The 6,965-nt window shown below is 37.2% G+C and overlaps 1 pseudogene; it reads left to right on the top strand.

Moving 5' to 3' along the window:
* Positions 1-4,187: 4,187 nt before the first annotated feature.
* On the top strand, positions 4,188-4,736 carry LOC119526269 (annotated as a pseudogene).
* The last annotated feature ends 2,229 nt before the right edge of the window (positions 4,737-6,965 follow it).

Consider the following 6,965-nt stretch of genomic DNA (forward strand, 5'->3'; position numbering starts at 1 on the left):
TCCACCCTCGGCGGCGGGCTCGGCGCCCCGCCCCGCCCGGTCGGGTCCGCCCGCCCTCCAGCCCGCGGGTCGGAGCCGGGAAGGGGGGCGCCAGGAGCGCCGCGAGAGCCGACGCGGCCGCCGCCCGCTCAGTCCCCGGAGCGGCCGCCCCGCGGTAATGCAGTTCGTCGTGGTTATTATTATTTGGTGGATGCTAGTCTCTTGCTCGGACTTCTTTTTATTGTCATTATTGTTATTGTTGTCATTGTTATTGTAGTCATCGTTAATTGTTTTTTTGCCCACCTCGAGGAGACGGAGGACAACTGGCCTCGCAGACCAGTCCAGCCGCTCGCACCTGCTCTACCTTTTGCGCAACTCAGCAAGCTGTGTGTATTTTGAAAGAAAAAATGTCATTTTTTTTTTTTACTATTATTGTTAAATACAGCTCAAATACAGAAAGACATAAAAAAAAAAAAAACAAGAAAAACAATGTACAGGTTGATGAATTATTCTGAGGCATACATCCTTAAAACCACCACCCAGGTTTAATATCATATTAAATGGTTTAGCTTAAAACAAAACCTCGTCAATAGCCAAGAGGACAGACACAGCCTGGGAATGGCCTCCCAAAATCTCGTAATTGTCAGAGACTCAAGGGCCACCTGCCCATAATCCTGCCTTCTCTAAGAACACATTTGTAAATGGAAATTCCCCCAGAATTAGTAATCCCCAAGTATGAGTGTATTTGTAAATTCTTTAAAAGAGAATAAACATATAAGCATATAAATAGTAAGTCAACCAATCAGGAGATTGAACAGCATGAGAAAAGAGCATTTAAAGGTGGGGGTTGAGAGGTCTGGAGAGTTAAAAATAGCCAAGAATGAGGTGGGCTGTGAGGACAGGTCTTGAGCACCTGGGCTGTCTCCCTCACTCTGTGACACCAGAGCCTAGCGTCACATCACACACATAGTAGGTATCCTGTGCCTGCACACCTGTATAAAATTGCCCCAATGCAGCTTTATCTACTAAACAATTTCACTCAAGATCAATTCTTTCAATAGCTAAAGCTAAAATGAGGTGCTTTTTTAGATGCCTTGATGTCTTGGAAAGAAACCACTGTACTTTAAACTTTATACGGCTTTTCAATTTTAAAAGCCCTTTCAGATGCGTTACAGTATGTTATTTGAGACTTAGAGCAATCTTGTAAGAAAGGCAGGACAGTACAGAAGTTCTTGCAAAAGGTCACGGTACAATACATGCTGGTAAGAAGGGGAAGTACACAGTGAAACCATAAAACAATTTCAGTACTGCTAACCCTGCCAACCTGGATTCCTGGTTTGGTCTTGACAGTTTTATTGCCTGGGTTTTCAAATTAGGATTCCTTTGACTCCTTTGCCATACATTTATACACAGTAAGACTTAAATTTTTAAAGGACACAACATCTGACAGGAAATCTGATTCAATACAATGGAGTGAGCCTCTCATCAGAGCAACTTAGAGAATTGGGCTAGCGAGTTGCCAGTTCACTACCCATTTATTCAGCATCCAAGCTGTGTGCTAGATGATGGGAATACAAAGAATATAAAATAAATGGGACACAATCTTTGCCCTCAAGGAGTTTATATGGTCTATTTAGGGAGAAAGATTTGTAAATAAATGCATATTTAATTTAATGTGATAGTAGAGGATCAGTCCTGAGCACAATTAATTCTACCAAGAGTAGAGAGGACATAGGGCAATCTTCTCAGAAAAAAGAGTATCTGAATTTTTTTAATTATGAAAAAAATTAAAATATTTCAACAGTAGAGGAATAGTGTAACCACTATGCACTCATTTCTCAGCTTCAAAAATGATCATCTCATGGCAAATTTGTTCCATCTGTACCCCCGACTTTCTCCATCCTTCCCTGGATTATTTTGAAGCAAATCACAGACAGCATGTTCTTTTACCCATAAATATTTCAGTATGTAACTCTAAAAGATAAGGTCTATTTCAAAAAACATAACCGTAATGCCATTAAAATATCTTAAAATTTTTTTCCCAAATACTTCTTCCCTCCTCACTCCATACCCTGGTAACCTTCAATCCACTTCCTATTTTCTGCAATTTGCTGTTTCTTATCATCTGTTATAAGTAATATCATAAAATATTTGTCTTTGTGTGCCTTCCTTATTTCACTGAGCATGTTTTCAAGTTTCTTCCATGTTGCAGCATGTCTCATAACTCCATTCTTTCCTATGGCTGAATAATATTCCATGGTGTGTATGTACCACATTTTATTTATCCATTCATCTCATTATGAACACATGGGTTGTTTCTGCCTTTGGGCTGTTGTGAATAATGCTGCTATAAACATTGGTGTACAAGTATCTGTTTGAGACTGTTTTCACTTGCTTTGGGCATATACCTAGAAGTGAAATTTCAGGTTATAGGGTAATTCTGTATTTAACTTTGTGCGGCCCTACCATATTACTTTGCACAGCAGCTGCACCATTTTACTTTCTCAATGACAATGCACTAGAGTTCAAAGTTCTCTGCATCCTCGCCAACACTTGTCATTTTCTGTTTTTCCCACGACATCCTTGTGGGTGTGAAGCGGCATTAAAGTTTTGATTTGCATTTCCCTAATGACTAATGATGTTGAACATCTTTTCATATACTTATTGACCATTTGTATAATTCTTTGAAGAAATATCCACAAGCATACCTCAATTTATTGTGCTTTGTTTTACTGCACTTCACAGATACTGTATTTTTATAGATTGAAGGTTCATGGCAACCCTGCATCAAGTCTATCGGCACCATTTTTCCAGCAGCATCTGCTCACTTTGTGTCTCTATGTCACACTGGTTTTTTTTAAGACATAATGCCATATAAAACACACTTAATAGACTACAATATAGTGTGAACATAACTTTGATATGCATTGGGAAACCAAAAAAACTCATTGAACTTGCTTTATTGTGATATTCACTTTATTGCAGTGTTCTGGAACCAAACCTGCAATATCTCTGAAGTATGCCTGTATTCAAATCCTTTGCCCATTTTTAAATTCAGTTGTTTGTAATTTTGTTGTAAAACATCCTTTAAAATAAAAAATTTCTTAACATCTGATCAGTGTTCAAAATTTCCCAACTTTATCATAAATGTTTTATATAGTTTACTTCTTGGAATCAGTATCCACATAAGGTCCTCACATTGAATTTGGTTAATATCTCTTAAACATCTTTTTATTCCCTTGCATTATATATGTTGAAGAAATGGATTGCTTGTCCTGTGGAGTTTCCTACATTTCTGCATTTTGTTGACTGCATCCTTGGGGTGCTTAACGTGTTCTTTTATCTCCTATATTTCCTATAAACTGACAGATCTAGAGGCTTGATCAGATTTAGGGAAAAAAAAGCCATAATCAAGAGAAAAAATAACAAATTGAAAATGGTTCCAAAACTGTCATAGATGTTAGAATTAGCAGACAAGAACATTAAAACAGTTACTAAAACTGTATTCCAAATGTTCAAAAAGTTATGTAGAAACACAGAAGATATGGAAGACTGAAATTGAACTTTTAGAGATGAAAATTATGTCTGAGATAAAAAAATACACTGTTTTGGATTAATGGCAAATTAGTTACTGCTCAAGAAAAGGTTAGTGAACAAATAGAAACTAATCAAAATGAAATATACAGAGAAAAAAGATTTAAAAAATCTTTTAAAGATTAAAAAGAAATCAGTGGGCTATGAGACAACTTCAGAAAATCTGATGTATATGATATACATGTGTAAATGGAATCTCAAAAGGAGGAGATGGAGGAAAAACCATGTTTGAAGAAACAGTCAAAATTTTTCCAAAATTAATAAAACTATATACTTATAGATCTAAGAAGCTCAATCCACCCCCAAGCACAAGAAACATAAAAGCAAAACAAACACACACACACACACACACACACACACAAAGGCACAACCAAATTACTCAAGACCAGGAATAAAGGGAAAATCTTATAAGCAACCAGTGAAAAGAAGACATATTATGTATAGAGGAATAAAGAATGGATAGCAGCAGATTTCTTGTCGAAAGCAATGCAAGGAAAAAGATATGAGGGGACGTCTTTAAAGTACTTAAAGAAAAAAAAATGTCAATCTGGTATTCTATGCCCAGCTAAAGCATATTCCAAAAATGAAGGTGGAACTCTTTCCCATCTCACAAGATGACAGGTGAAAAGGCTGAGAAGCTGCCTACTATGGAGGAGAAACCTGAAGCCAAGAAGTCTGATGCCAGTGGCAAGTTAAGAAAAGTAGCCTCGAGACCAAAAAGCCCCCAGAAAGGGAAGCCTCACTGCAGCCGAAACCTGGTTCTCATCGGAGGAATTGGAAGATATTCCCGATCTGCAATGTATTCCAGAAAGCCCATGTACAAGAGGAAGTATTCCGCAGCTAAATCCAAGATTGAAAGGAAAAAGGAAAAGTTTCTTGCTACAGTCACAAAACCCATTGGTGGTGACAAAAATGGAGGTACCAGAGTGGTTAAACTTCACAAAATGCCTAGATATTATCCTACCGAAGCTGTGCCTTGGAAACTGTTGAGCCATGGCAAAAAACCGTTCAGTCAGCAGCATGTGAGAAAACTGTGATCTAGCATCACTCCCAGGACTGTTCTGATCATCCTCACTGGTCGCCACAGGGGCAAGAGAATGGTTTTCCTGAAGCAGCTGGGCAGTGGCTTGCTACTTGTGACTAGACCCCTGGTCCTCAATTGAGTTCCTCACCATATCAATAATTATATTAAATATGTATTGACTAAAGCCCCCAATTAAAATGCAGGGATTGTATAAAAAAGTAAGACACAACAATATGCTGCTTATAAGAAATGCACTTTAAATATGAAAACACAAATAGGTTTAAAGTAAGGGATGGAAAAAAGATTTACCATGGTAACACTAGTCAAAAGAAAGACAGATTTTAGAGCAAAGAATATTACCAGGAATGAGGAAGCTCATTTCATAAAGTGCTAAATTCATCAAGAGTACATAACAATCCTCAATGTTTATTCGCTTAATAATAGACATTTGAAAAGCATGAAGCAAAAATTGATAGATTGCAAGGAGAAATAGACAAATCCACAATTATAATTGTAGATTTTGATACCCTGCTCTCAAGAATTGATACAGCAAGTAGACAGAAAATCAGCGAAGATATAGAAGACTTGCACAACAATATCAAACACCTTCACCTAATTGTAGGCCACTCCACACAGTAACAGCAAAATTCATATTCTTTACAAGTATACACAGAACATTTACCAAAATAGAACATTTGGGGGGCCATAAATCAAGTCTCAATAAATTTAAAGGTCTCTGACCACAAGAGAATTATATTTTAAATCAATAATTCTCTAGAATTCATTATATCCCCTCCTCCTTCTCTGAATTCCCAAACCTGATCCTTCTCTCATATTCCTTTGTCACTTCAAGTCAAAGTCCCATCATCCACTCTTCCACTTAAGCCAGAAATTCTTAATACCTCCTGCTCCCTCATCTCTCTTACACAACAAATCCTCAACTTCTGCTGACTTTTCTTTGAAATTGCTTCTCAAATCTGTTCACTCCTCTCTGCTTTTACTACTGGTGCCTCAGTTCTGGCCATCAACTTCTCTTTCCATGGACCTTCACCAGTTGCCTAACTGGTCCCTCTGCCTCCCTTCTTGCCCGCCTTAAACTCCCTTTCCCATATGGTATGTTACACTCTTACAGCTGCTCAGCATCTGTTGAGTAGTTTTCCTATATTTGGGTGATCTCTCCAATAGGAGTCCTGACTCCCAAGATGCAAACAAGAATTCACCTTCTTCACCTTCACTGCAGCTAGGAGAGGAGAGAATGACCTCAACGTAGTCAGATATGCCAGACTAGACTTTAATTAGGATGAGTAAAATGTGAAGAAGCAGGAGAACCACAACACAACAAAGTTGCTAGTTAAAAGTGCAAGAGATGCCTGTAGATATTGTTTCTTTGCAGGGGAAATGTGATTATTTTGGGAGTTTTGAGAAGTCTGAAGTTTGTGTTTGATCTTCTTTTTGTTTTTTTTTTTTAATATAGCAGCTTTGTTGAGTTATAATTCACACAACGTATAATTTGCCTATTTAAAATGGCAAATTTATATCCACAGAGTTGAGCAACCATCACCACAACCAATTTTAGAACATTTCTATCACCCCCAAAAGAAATGCCGTAATCATCAGCAGTCACTCCTCATTCCACCCAAGTATCCCTCCCTGCCTTAGGCAACCACTAATCTACTTTCTGTCTCTATAAGTTTGCCTAAACACTTCATATAAATGGAATCATTTAATATGTAGTTTTTTTGTGTCTGGCTTCTTTTCACTTAGCATAGTATTTTCAAGATTCATTTATATTGTTGCATGTATCAGTACTTCATTGTTTTTTATTGCTGAATAATATTCCATAGTATAGCTATACCACAGATCATTTATCCTTTCATCTGCTGATGGACATTTGGGTTGTTTCCAGTTAGAGCTGTTACAAATAAGAATACCATGAACATTCATGTACAAGTCTTTGTATAGACATATGCTTTCATATCTCTTGAGTAGTACCTAGAAGTGGAATTGCTGGATCATATAGTAACTTTGTTTAAAGTGTTTGATTTTCTTTGCTTGAAGCTTAAAGAGATGGGTTTTGTGAGAATCTGAATATGGGAGAAGTTGACCCTTTCATCATTTGAGGTTTTAGATGTCATGAGGTGAGCCTTTGTATAAAGGGGGGCAGAAAACTACAACAACACTTAGTTACTTTTGTTTAATTAATGTCAAATTTATTAGAAGTATCCAGTTTTCAAATCTAGTTTTTCTTGGGCTTTTAAGCTTAACTTTAAATCTTGTAATTTTACTGTATTTACAAAACTAATAGCTCAAAACTAATAAGTCAAAAGTTATATATTTAGAAGCTTAGATTCTCTGGAAAAATTCAGTT

The sequence above is a fragment of the Choloepus didactylus genome, chromosome 1, assembly GCF_015220235.1.
Source record: "Choloepus didactylus isolate mChoDid1 chromosome 1, mChoDid1.pri, whole genome shotgun sequence".
Lineage (NCBI taxonomy): Eukaryota > Metazoa > Chordata > Mammalia > Pilosa > Megalonychidae > Choloepus > Choloepus didactylus.